Below are 14,214 nucleotides of genomic sequence, written 5' to 3'. Positions count from 1 at the left end.
GAATGCAAGGTAGAGGTAAAGTAAGAAACTGCTTATGAGGTTTTCTGTCCATTCCAACAACTAAGAAATAGTGAGAAGAGTTGGGACCTCGGAAGGCTTTTAGGACCAATTAGTAGGCCTTGCCTTTCTTCTTGTCTGTATGCTCTAACAATGGCCTTGGTCTACTTTCTGGCCTGCACTCTCTTGCCCTTTGCACTAAAATCTGCTTTCCCAAGAGACATTGAGATTGCTTTTCACTGTGCTACCTTGTTATCTTGAGCACTGTCCCCTCCTCAAGTCTCTGCTGCCTGGTTTTAATTCTTTAACTAGGAGAGGAGAGTGAACCAGGCCATTAATCCCACAGTAACATTCTACTGCTGATAGTGAACTTCTCCATCATCTCTTTTCACAGTTGTAGTTTCCTGTACTGTGATGGTTTGTGTGATGTTGTGATTCTGGAAGTTAAGCCACTGGTATTTCAATAACCAACAGGTCATCCTTCATGGAAAGGTTTCAGCAGAATTTCTAGAAAAGGCTAAGAAACAGGACTGTCTATTCACTCTTGAAATAGCAGGACTTTAGAAAACCTGGAAATTGTAGACAAAGGAAGAACACTGTTGAATTACAGTGTCAGATGATGAGGCCTCGTCAGGTTGGAAGACACTAAAAATGCAATGAGAGAAGTGTTGACTCCTCAAAGTAGAGTCCACCGTGTTGGCGGTGTTGTTGATTGTCTTCAAGTTGAGCATGACTCATAGAGATCATATGAACAAAAAGGCCTGAAGCCCCTCTACAACTATCAACATTAATCAAAGTTCATAGAGTTTCCAGAGGCATGTTGTTTAGGAATTAGATACCACTCCTGCTTACAAACCTGTCACAGTATGTTATTGTTGTTATGAGCTATTGAGTTGCCTGTGATGTATAGTGACCCTATGTATAGCAGCTCTGAGGCCTTTCCTGTCCTGAGCCAGTCTCACTGATTCCGACACACCAAACCCATTGTCCCAGTTATTATATCAATCCATATCATCCTGGGTCCCCCTCTCCTGCACTGTCCATCCACCCTTCCGAGCATGATGTCCTTCTCCAAGGACCAATCTCTCCTGTCCACGTGCCCAAAGTAAGTAAGTCAGAGCTTCAAAATCTTCACCTCTAAGGAGAGATTTGGTTTCACCCTTTCCAAGAGTCTACCTTAATGGTGTATAAAGTCATGTTTTCTAACAATGAAAGTCCTTCATTTGCTGATGTGACAAGACTCAAAATGAGGAGAAACAGCAGCAAACCTCCATTAATAATTGGTATGTTGTACTTGTTGTGTGCCGTCAAGTCAGAACTGACCCATACCTGACCCTTGGGCAAGTTTTCAGAGGCAATTACTCGCATGGGAGGAGATTGCCCATCCTTCTCCCCTGGAGTAGTTGGTGTCCTTGAATGTGATTGCAGTGCAGCTTCTTGTCACTAGGCCACCAGAGTTCCTCAATAATTGGTTTATGAATTGTAAAAAGTATGAATCTAGGAAAATTTCAAGTTGTAAAGAATGAATGGCACCGATAAAGATTGACATCTTAGAAAGTAGGGAGCTGAGGTGGATTGCTGTTGGCCATTTTGAATCATACAATCACAAGATATATATACAGTGCTGGAAATGACAAATTGAAGGTGAACGGAGGGGTGTTCATTGTCAAAAAGAACATTTCAAGATCTATCCTAAAGTACAACATTGCAAGTGATAGGAAATCATCCATATGCATACAAGGAAGTTCTGCTAATACAACTATCATTCAAATAATGTAAGTGCCAAATTTGAAAGTTAAAGATAAAGCAATTGAGAGTTTTTACCAATTTTTGCTATCTGAAATTGATTGAACATGCCATAAAGATGCTTTAATAGTAATTGGTAAATGAAGTGTAAAAATTGGAAGCAAAGAAGGACTAGTAGTTGGAAAATATGGTCTTGGTGACAGAAATGACACTGGAGATCAAATGATAGAATTTTGTACAAGGAATTATTTTTTAGAAATATTTTTAAAAATCTTTTAAAAAATCCATAAGTGTCTACTTCATCTGATGAACTACTGGGGAATCAGATTGACCACATCTGTGGAAAGAGATATTGAAGAAGACCAGTATTATCTAAGCCAGGCCAGGGACTGACTATGGAACAGACTATCAACTACACTCACATTCAAGTTCAAACTGAAGTGGAAGTAAAGAAATATAAATCCATAGGATCTAAAATATGATCTTCAGTCATATTTTGTCTTATGGACTTTTTGATCATATTTTGAGTACATTCGAACTGAATTTTAAAGCTATCTTAAAAACAGGTTCAGAGAAAAGTGCAACAGTGAATGACTAGAAATCCAAAGTCTTTGTAAATTTTCATGAAAATGAATGATAATTAAAAAATAAAAAAATAGGTTTGAGGCACTGAGCACTAATGTTTGAAGAACAAATGAGTTGTAGAAGAATGTAATCCATGAATAAAGAAAAATGTAATTACAAAAACAGGAAAAATGGAAAAGATCAAAATAGATGTCAAAACAGATTCCGAAATTTGCTCTAGAAAGAAAAGAAGCCAAAACAAGGGGAAGAAATGTTATGATAAGAGAGTTAAGCAGACAATTTCAAAGCACTCCTTAAGGAGACAAAGCAAGTATTTTAATGAAGTGTGTAAGGAGGTACAATTAGAAAACAAAAAAGGGAAGAATATGCTATGTAGTTCTCAAGCAGAAAGAACTGGAAAAACAAATTCAAGCTTCAAGTTTGTAGACCAAGAAACATTTCAAAAAGTAGCATGTAATAAAACCCCCAAAAGTCCTAAAGGCAGAAGTCCAGACTGCACTGAAGGCATTAGCAAAAAATAAGGCCTCAGGTATTTAGGGAATACCACTTAAGGTGTTCAGGAAATAAATGCAACCCTGGACATCATCAGTCTCTGTCAACAAATATGGAAGTCAGCTACCTGGTCAACTGACTGGAAGAGATATTTATTTGCTCCCATTCTCAAATAAAGTGACTCAAAGATTGCGGAAATTAACGAGCAATATCATACGCAAGTAAAACCTTGCTGAAGATTTTTAAAAGTACAGCTGGAATGGCACATCAACATGGAGCTGCCAATAATTCAAACTAGATTCAGAAGATGTCACCGCACAAGAGATATCACTGGTGATGTCAGACGGATCCTGGCTGGAAGCAGAGAGAGTACTAGAGATGCTAGAAAAATCCTTATTTGTGTTTTATTAACTATGCAAAGCCATTTGACTGTGTGGATCTTAACAAGTTATAGCTAATATTGAGAAGTATGTTAGAACACTTAATCGTGCTTGTGCTAAGTTTATACATAGACCAAGAAGTAGTTACCTTATAAACAAAGGAATAGTGCACGGTTTATAATCAAGAAAGGTGTGTGCATCAGGGTTATATTCACTCTCCATATCAATTCAATCTGAATGCTGAGCAAATCATCTGAGAAGCTAAACTATATAAAGAAAAATGTGGCCTCAGGAATAGAGGAAGACTCATCAACAACCTGAATTATGCAGATGACACAATACTTTTTGCTGAAATTTAAGAAGAGTTGAAACATTTTCTGCAGAAGATTAAAGACTACAGCTTTCAATGTGGATTATATCTCAACATCAAGAAAACAAAATAGGCAACATCAAGATAGAAGGATAAAAGATTGAAGTTTTTATTCATTTTGCTTGGATCCACAATCAACATCCATGATAGCAGCAATCAAGAAATGGCATGCTGCATTGGGAAAATCGTCTCTTTGCAAAATGGTGAAAAGCAAGGAAGTCAGTTTAAAAACTAAGGTGTGCCTAATCCAAGCAATGACCCTTTCAGTTATTTTCTCTGCATCTGAAAGTTACACAATGAAGAAGGTAAAAATCATAGAAAATTAGTATCTTTGAATTGTGATGTTGGACTATACCATCATGATCAACAAACGCATGAAGAAATGCTCAAAATCACTGACAATAAGAGAGATGCAAGTCAAAATGACAATGAGATACCATCTCACCCCAGTAACAGGGCAAAATTTAACAGCACAACAAGTTACAAATGTTGGAGAGGCCGTGGAGAGATAGGAATTCTTATACATTATTGTTGGGATTGTAAAATGATTATCACCACTCTGCAAGGCAATTTGGCACTTCCTCAAAAAGCTGAACATAGAAATTCCTTAAGACCTAGCTATTCCACTGCTTGGAATATACCCTGAGAGAATTAGAACTGAGGTACAAAGAGAGATTTGTACACCAATGTTCATAGCAGCATTATTCACCATCGCAAGAACATGGAAACAGCCCAAATGTCCAACCACAATCGAATGGATTGAGAAATCACGGTATATTCACATGATGGAATACTACACAGCACACAGTAACAATGCTTTTGAAAATTACTGGAGAGCATTAAGCTAAGTTAACTAACTCAGTCTGATAAGGACAAATACTGTATAAGACCATTATTGAAGAAATAGATAACAAGTAAAATTTGTATGAGGATCGACGGGGGAAGGGAGGGAGGAGCAGAGAGGTGAAGATGGAGGGTTAATAATCATAGGGTCACACAATTTGATGGGTGGAGGGAGGGATGGGTAAAGGAAATGGGAAAGATCTGGTGTGAAGAACAATGTATATGAACTTTGTTAAGTAAACCAGAATAAAAGAAAAATTTTATGAAAAAAAGTATATACCACTCACTACTAAAAGAATAAATTTGTCTTGAAGAAAGTACAACCATAGCGCCCCCTAGAGGCAGGGATGGTGATACTTCATCTCCCTTTTTTGGGCATAACCTCAGGAGGAAGCAATCCTTGGAAAGAGACAACATGCTGGGAAAGGGCAGAGAAAGAAGGAAGACCCTCAACAAGATGGATTTTAACAGTCACTGCCACAGTGCTCTTGAACATGCAGGAGAAGTGAAAATTGTGCAGGTTAGGGCAAAGTTCAAATCTGGTCATAGGATCATTGTGAGTCCTATTTGACTTTCTAGAACCTAACTACAACAATAGCGGATTTTATTTCTGTATGTTGTAACTCGTTATATCCATGTGCCAAGTCACCATTTATACTGTTGAATAAAGATCTTTTCAATGAATAAAGCATTACTCACTCACTCTTTTCATTGCTGTAAGGTCAGAACCAACTCACAGCTGACCTTCCAGTAGATTTCTGAGACTATAAATTACGTGAGAAGAGATTGTCCGGCTTTCTCCCATGGAAGCACTGATGGGTTTGAACCACTGGAGGAGTTAAGTCTATGGGTTAGCAGCATACCTCCCTATGTACTATACCACCAGAACTCCATGAATAAGCCATTGGTATCACGAAACTCTGGAGAAGTTTCTATCACCAAGGCTGTATTTTCCAACTAGTATTTTTTCCTCATTGTTCCTAACTTTCACATTCCAGGCACCAATAATTCCCAGTGTATCATGATTGCATGGTTGAAGAACTGCAGACTTTAGAAGTTGTTAAAAATCTTCAATGTCTTCATTTTCTTGGCACTAGTGGTTGGTGTGTAGATATATAACATCATCTGTGTAGTCTTATTGCATATTTTCATTCACAATAGTGTACTTGAGAACAAATCTTGAAGAAAATGTTCCTTCTGTTGACGAATGCAACACTATTCCTTTTCAGTTCATCATTCCTGGTACCAAAGGCCACTACTGTGGCTTCAAATTGCCAATCCCAGTCCATTTCAACTTGCTAGTGCCCACGATATTAATATTTAGGCATTTCATTCTGACAATTTTTCAACGATCCCAGATTTTTCCTTTGTATGTTCTAAACATGTTCATGCTCTAATAAGTTAATATCTAGATGTTAATCTTCTTTATCCCCTCATTAGAATGTAAACCTTTATCTCAGATTTTAAAATGGTGCATGGTACCAGTTGGCAGTCAACAGCTGTTGCTGAATGAAATGATCATAATCATGTGAGTTTTACATAGGGTCTCTATGAGTAGCAGGCGACTCGATGGCACATAACAACAACAACAACAACAACATGTGAGTTCAGAAAATGAGATCCTCAAAGTAAGGGATAGGAAAGGTGAGAAAAAGGAAAGACAAAGAGACCATTTGACTTAATCTTTCTTTTGTGATTTCACTGTTCTGGATAAACAGAGGTCACAAATAAGCTTAAAAAGAAATGAAAGGAGGGTTGGGTTGGGTTTTTTAAACTCTTCACATTTATTCACATTATCTACCTGGTTTTTAAACCCGTCAAACCACGGTCATTGATGTCAGTCAGCTCACAATGAAAGGAGACTGCCCATCTTTTTCCCTTGCAACTGCTGGCAGCTCTTTTGAACCACAAGAGATATACAACTCCATAAAGGTTACACCACCAAAGTGCTCCTTGGTCATAAGAAGGCCTTACATTTAAAATTCTTGCATTAAATGTTTTGATTAGTTCCTCCTAGATCCAATTCTAGGTTTTTATCGTGATGATTTTGGAGTTTTTTCACAGATAATTTTGATAATATTTTGCCTCAGGCTTTAGAAGCTGACACCAGAGCTGTGATTTCTCACACTTACACAAGGTTGGCCTACAGAGGGTGCTAGTTCCCTTTAAAAAAAAACATAACACAACCCCCACACCAAAAACAAACTTCTCCAGTCCTGCTTGGAACCAAGCTTCAAAGCAGTTTTAGTAATAACAAATGAAATGTAAAAATTGCCATACTTTCTCTTCATGTTGAAGTTCAAGAATATAAGACAGTAATCTATAAAGATACTAGGGTACTCACAGTTCTTTTCTGAGGAAAAGAAGTGACACAGTTTTTCAATGTAAAGAAGAGGAGCAAAGCTAAGAAAAGTAGAGAACTCTATGCATGTTATGAAAGGGAGTCTGACGTGGGAAAGGTGCCATGTTCCTGGAGGGTGGGGAGCCTGACAGGCCTCTGTCACATTCCATGCAGTACTTCACGCTGGGAAATGGGACTTCAGGTCCAGGTGTGAGATGCCTATGTTGTTGCTGTTATTGGGTACAGGCTACAGTGGCATATGAACAACAGATCCGAACTTTGCCCCATCCTGTTTCAACTTCACTATCTCTGACATTCTCTCGCCCATTGCTACAGTCACAGTGTCAGTTCATCTTTTGGGGGGATTTACCTATCTTCCTCCGACCTTCCATCTGTCCCACCATGATGTCTTTTTCCAAGGACTGGTCCCCCCTGACAACACGCCCAAAGTATATGAGACAAAGTTTCACTATCATTCCCTCCAAGGGACAGGCTAGTTTTGCTTCCACCATGACAGATGTGGTTGTTGTTTTGTAGTCCCTGGGTTGTTCTACTGACAGTGCATACTTAATCTCTATAGCTCATTGTGGCCATAGACGCTGTAAATGAGACATGAAATTGTTCACACGACAGTGGTTTGACTGTAGTTCCTCAACTAAGCCATTGGTTCCATTTTTTAGTGGATAATGCTTAGAGGAATGAAGAACCACTTCAGAGTTTTCCAGCATTCAGCTTATCTGAGTGACAATCCTGGACCACCAAGGGAGCCTGGCAGATGGGAGAAATTCCCTCCAGAACCAAATCTGCAAAGAAACCTTTAGGATAGAACAAGAGAAACTTCGGAATGAGCATCTCGGAGGCAGGAAGTTCCATAGTAGAACTCAAGCTTACCATACGACAGATGAAGTTCCAGTCCAACGCACCTCACGAGCAACCACTGCCATCTATCAGAGGACATTGACTTGTATGTTTCTCTGGTGGTCTAGTGGTAAGGGGTTGTGCTGTTAATGCAAAGGTATGCATGCAGTTTGAATCTACAAGCTGATTTCCTGGAGAAAGATGAGCAAGCATCTCTCACATGATTTACTGCCTCTGAAAACCCACTGGAAGGTCAGTGACAAGCCAGTTCTGACTCCATACATAATAACTACAACAATGATGCTGAAAGACTGTTTTGGTGGCTTAGTGCTAAGGAGTTGCTCTGTCAACCCAAAGGCACATAGTTCCAATCCACCATCTGCTCTGAGGGAGAAAGATAGGCAATCTCCTTTCTCTAAAAACTTGATGGAAGGTCAGCTATGAGTTGGTTCCAACTCAGCGACATCTAATAGCAACAAGATGATGCAGAACTAGTCTGAGCCCAGCTGCTGTATGACGCTGGGGTAGGAAGAGCGAGCTGGTGATGAACAGCTGTGCATCTACAGTTGGTCACTGGGCTAAGCCAGGTTCAGGCAGCATTTTCTTCACTGTGTACATGTGGTCATGTGTCAGGGTAAACTCTACTGTCACCAACAACAGAATGAAGAACAGTCAAGGTAGCTTTGATAGACAAGAGCTAACTTCGAGGCAGAGGCCTATAGTCCTTTTCTTTATATCCTAGCTTTCACATTCCAGTGGTTAGGTGAACGTTGTCACTGAAAACTTGGACTCAATAAGTCCTTGACGGTTGAGACATTTCTTCCCATTATGTGCAGCTGTTTGCTTTTGTCAGGTTAAGATAGATTAATAGCTTTACTGTTACGCTCAATGGCTAAACTTTAAACTAAAATCAATTGAAGTTAAGAAATAAGCTTGCAAAACCATCATCTGTCTCCTTTCATTCAATAATAAAAATCAACCGAATCAATTTTTTCTCACCGTGTTAAGACAGACATTGATTTTACCAATGCACAGATTCCTTGCTTAACCGGTTCATTTGGGAAGGTGTAACTTCAATCTATAATTCAATCTGAAGACAAGTCAGAAAACCAGGCTTTTAAAACACATTTTCAGAATTCAGAAGTGAAGTTTTTTCCTTTGAAGGATTTGCTTCATCTCAGATGCAAGTCTTAATCTTACTATGTTTGATATATTAAACTATTATCTGTGCATGCAAAGTAGAAAATCTATATGCTTAGAAGTGAATGCACTATTTGTCATTATGAAACTGAGTTAGTTCACTCAGCATTTTATAAAGCACCATGTATGGGAATGAGCATATGGAACACAATGTGGATAAAAGAATGTGTGAACACAATGTATAGGAATTTTGTATGCAAACTAATATAAAATAAAATTTTAAAAAGTAAAATAAAATGTATTAAAAGGGAGACAAGAAAGTTAATATAAACTTACAAATGTTAATACCCGAGTAAGGAAGAAGAATTGTATGGTACTTAGTAAGTGCTCAATAAACCTCAATCTTTTCCCCTCAAAAGGAAAAGGGAACTCCAGTAGCTTAGTCCGTAGGAAGTTGCACTGCTAACTCAAAGATGATGCCTCTCTGGTGGTTCAAATCCACCAGCGGCTTTGATGGACAAAGATGAACCATCTCCTCCTGTGATATTTATAGCCTTTTAACCTGCTGGAGGGAGTTCTGATGGCCTAGTGGTAAGAAGGTGTGGTGCAATCCTAAAGGAGCATGGTTTGAATCAACCAGCTGCTTCTTGGGAGAAGGATGGGCACTCTCCTCCCATGCAATTAACTACCTTTGAAAACCCACTGGAGGGTCAGCGGGGCAGGGGGTGGGGGGAGGATTCTGAATTGACAGCACACACACACGGCAACAAAACCTGCTGGAGGGCCAATTACAAGTTGGTTCTGACTCCACAGCAATGACTAGAATAATACTTATGTGAAAGATCTCATACTTCATGCCATAGGTCAAGGTTAATAATTTTAAGACCAACAGACCAAATAGGCAATGACAACTAGCAAAGTAAGCCAGATCTGAGGACTGTGGAGGGCAGGTTCCCCACACAACTGATACTGCTTATTGCTATATACCAAACCCACTGCCTATGAATTCATTCCAACTCGGAGTGACCCTCCATCAGATTCCCGAGACTCTGCAGCTTTATGGGAGAAGACTGCCCATCTTTTGCCCAAAGCTCAGCAGGTATATCCAAACTGCTGACCTTTTGATTATTGATAAATAACACACTACGCCATCTTTCCAAGTTTCACTTTTTAAAGAGAAGACAGAAGATTCATGTGAAATCTCCTTATTCTGTTTTTAAAGAATAACAACCAATTAAAAGAAATGCTTTCAGAACTGTGTGGATCAGATAATGAAAAACGAAAACCCGAGGCTGAGCCTGGTGCAGGACTGCTCTGAGGAACAGTTGTAAGCAGACACTAATAAGTGGAACATGGAATGTGACAAGCAAGCAGTAGGAAAAGTGGACGTGGTAAAGAAAGAAATGGTACACATAAAATATTGCCTGTGTGGTATAGAGGAGGCAACATACCTCAGGAAATTCCCGTCACCATTCTATACAGCTAGTGAGTTCAGGAGCTCCTGACTACACTTTCTTAGACACAGACATATGTCTTTGATGTGCTACATTCTCATGGATGTTTTGAGCCACCAGAAAAAAATTTCGAAGTGTTCCAGAAACAGTTAGTTGATAGTGGGGTTGGTGTAATATAGTATTTTTTTCTTTTTCTAGTAATGTAAATGTAAGTAGTTACATTATTTTAAAAAAACAAACCAAAAACAAACAAAAAGCTCACAAATGATCAGAGCAGTGGGATTTTACCTGGCAGGCTTCGGGGCCCCACACTGCACTGCACCCCTCATGGGGAACATGGGGTTAAGGGTAGTGGCGGGGGGTGGGGGCGGGGTTGGGGAGGAGGTCCTACTTATTCTACACCTCTTGTCTCCTACTACTCTGTTTCCATGACAGACTAGAATCAAGCTCAACAGAGTCTTCTATCCTCACTGATTCCTCCAAACCCATTCTTTTAAAATTTATTTATTATTTTGCATCTCACTCTTATTGTAAGTTAATGTGACCTTCTCGTTGTTACATCTGGCTGACTAAGACTTGTAGCAATCCTATGAACAAGTTGACACCCTGCCCTATCCTGCCCCATCTTTATAATCTCGGCCTTCCATTAAGCCATTATTGCACGCACTGCATCCCACCACCTTGTGGAGGATCTTCCCATCTTTTGCTGACCTTTTACTGTTCCCAGCATGATGTCTTTATCCAAGGACTCCTGGTAACACACCCAAAGTATTTGTACTACACTACCACACTGTGTTTCTATAAATGGTGACATTCTTTGTATGGATGTTGACCACCAGGGAATGGTAACTTTCTATGTAAATTCATTTTATCAGCTCCTTTCTATTTCAACTTAGGGTTTACTGTACTTGTTTTACATTCTAAACAATGGAGTATTATCTTCAAAAAGGTCGTGAAAAGTGTCACCCCAAACAGCATAGTAATTTACCATTGAAAGCTTAGCCCAGAAACTACAATAACAAAAATACTCCCCACAGTTCTGAGCACCCCTGGGAAGTATTCTCTTTGTTTAAGTTGCTTTGAGTTCAAATTGCCATTAATCCTACAAAAGAGCTAGCATCCCCTACTGACCTGGAAATGAAGGTTACACTACTGAAAATCGAGTCAGTCTTCAACTTGGGCCATTTATCTGATGACCAAGGCAGCACTGTTTTGTAGACATAGGAGTCATGTGTCATTATAAAATACTGTAGTCACATTTTACAAAGGAGAAAGGATAGATGAAATGGATTTATAACAAACTTTAATCCAATATAGAAGGAATATTATAGTTTTAGCATGTAATTAATGTACATATTATTAAAAAAATCAATATCATGAACAATTATCTACATTTGTTTTTCATAGGGGGCTTTGGTGGCCTTGCCCATAAAGAATTGTGCTGCCAATCCAAAGACCACCCCTCTCTGCTGGTCCAAATGCACCAGCTGCTCCTTGTGGGGGTGGGAGGGGAGAGGGAGGGATGAGGTGAGCGATCTCCTCCCATCTGATTTATATCCCTGGAAAATCAGTGGAACGTCAGTTCTGATTTGATGGCAGTGAGTTTTTGTTTGCTTTTCTCCCATCACTCTAAGTGTTCAAGGAGGCCTGGTATGTATTTTGCCCTTAACAATAACAACAGAAAGTAGCTGTGGAGTGGGTTCTAACTCACAGTAACCCCCTGCTTTCCATGATAGAGCTGTGTTCCACAGGGGTTTCAATGGCAGGGTTTTTTCAGAAGTAGATCTCTAGAGCTTTTTCTGAGGCACCTCTGGGTAGATTTGAAGCACTCATCTTTCAGGGAGTATGCTACTCAGAATATATCTCCGTTGTGACTCTTCACATTTCAAGCACCTGGTAGCCACAGAGGGTTCGGGACCACAGTATTTAGCCTTTTGCTGGAGTCACCAGCTTACTCTTACTCACTGAGGGTCTTTCTTTTGCTGACTTTTTACTTTCACGAGGGAGCTCTGGTGGTGTAGAAGGTGGGAATTGTGCTGCCAATCCAAATGTACCTGGTTTGAATCTACCAGCAGCTCTACAAGGCAAAGATGGGCAATCTTTTCCCATGCAATTTAAAACCCACTGCCTCTGAAACCCACTGGAGGGTCAGCTATGAGTCAGTTCCAACTCGATGGTATACAGTAACAAGAAACCCCTGCTGACAATGTGCCTAGAGTATGTGAGTATTCATGGTCCTTGCCTCTTAGGAGCGCCCTGGCTACACTTCATTCAAGGCAGATTTGTTCCATTATTTTAGCAGTGCGTATCAACATGTCAACAGAGAACTGCCAGATGTGCAGACTAGATTTAGAAGAGGTCGTGGTACTAGGGATATTATAGCCAATATTAGATGGATCTTGGCAGAAAGCAGAGAGTACCAGAAGAATGTCTATTTGTGCTTCATTGACTATGCAAAGGCTTTTGACTGTGTGAATCACAACAATCTATGGCTGACCCTGAGAAGAATGGGAATCCCAGAACATTTGACTGTGCTAGTGCCAAACCTATACTTGGACGAAGAGGCAGTCGTCAGAACAGAGCAGGGAGACACTGGATGGTTCAAAATCAAGAAAGGGATCCCATGTATTTTGTCTCCATACCTTTTCAATCTGTATGCAGAACAGATCATCCGAGATGCTGGGCTATATAAGGAGGAATGTGGCATCAGGTTTGGTGGAAGAGTCACCAACAACCCATCTGTGTTATGCAGATGACACAACCCTGCTTGCTGAAACTGAGGAGGATCTGAAGCTCTTGCTGCAGAAGGTCAAGGACTGCAGCCTCCTATATGGATCAAGAAACAAAGATTCTCACCGCTGGACCAATTGGCAGCATCCATCTGGATGCTGAAGAGATTGAGATAGTTAACAGTTTTAGTTTGCTTGGCTCCACAATCAACCCTCTTGGTAACAGCAGCCAGGAAATCAAGAGAAGAATTGCATTGGGAAAGTCAGCTGTGAGGGACCTCTCAAGAGTACTGAAGAGCAACGACAGGCTGGAGACTAAGGTGCATCTGATCTGGGCTATAGTCTTTGCAATTACGTGCTATGCATCAGAGAGTTGGACAGTGACTAGCAACGATAGAAAGAGAATTGATGACTTTGAGCTGTGGTGCTGGAGAAGAGAATTAAATATACCATGGACTGCTAGGTTTGTCCTGAAGAGGGTGAAGCCAGACAGCTCTTTGGAGTCAAGGATTCTGAAGCTTCATCTGACATACTTTGGGTATGTTGCACTGAGGAACTGGTCCTTGGATAGGGACAGTGGAGGAATAGTGCAGGAGAGGAAGACCCTCAATGAGATGGATCAACCCTGTGATTGGGGTGGTGGGAACTAGTGTGTTGGAGACTGTGTGTTTGGCACAGGAAAGAACAGGGTTAGGGCTCTTCTATAGAGGGTCACTATGAATTGCAAGTGACTCAATGGCACATAAAAAACAACAACAACATATCCGTTCTATACTTTTTCAGCAATAGCACAATTCAGATGAATCTGCTCTTCTTCAGGCTTCCTTTTTATTGGAACAATTGAAAATATCATGGATTGAATCAGATAGTCTGTAAACTGACTTTTTATTAAGTAAGGCTCTGATAGCTCAGTTGAAGATGCTGGAATGTTCCAAGACCATGAGAAAAAGTTCAATCCAAATACCTTTGCACTTTGGTTCTAAAAAAGTAATTACTGATAATACTCTACCCTTCTCTTTGTTCAGTACTGATGCCTGCTGAACGTCTAAACCCCTTTTCACCGAAGTGCACATTTTAAATAAAGCATATTTGTATACATTTGACCAGTGTGGCTTATCGACATCATAGTAAGTTTGGACCTTTCATCTGGTCGCATATACAGAGGTCTTCTTCAACAGTGGGAGAAGGATGGGCAATCTCCTCCCTTGCAATTAACTGCCTCTAAAGACCCACCAAATGGTCATCTGTGGATTGGTTCTGACTCAACAATATTCAACAA

This window comes from Elephantulus edwardii, unplaced genomic scaffold (assembly GCF_000299155.1).
Source record: "Elephantulus edwardii isolate Elephantulus edwardi_28Jun2011 unplaced genomic scaffold, EleEdw1.0 scaffold00231, whole genome shotgun sequence".
Classification (NCBI taxonomy): Eukaryota; Metazoa; Chordata; class Mammalia; order Macroscelidea; family Macroscelididae; genus Elephantulus; species Elephantulus edwardii.
The sequence above is the reverse complement of the archived record's forward strand: the minus strand, read 5'-3'. Positions refer to the sequence as shown.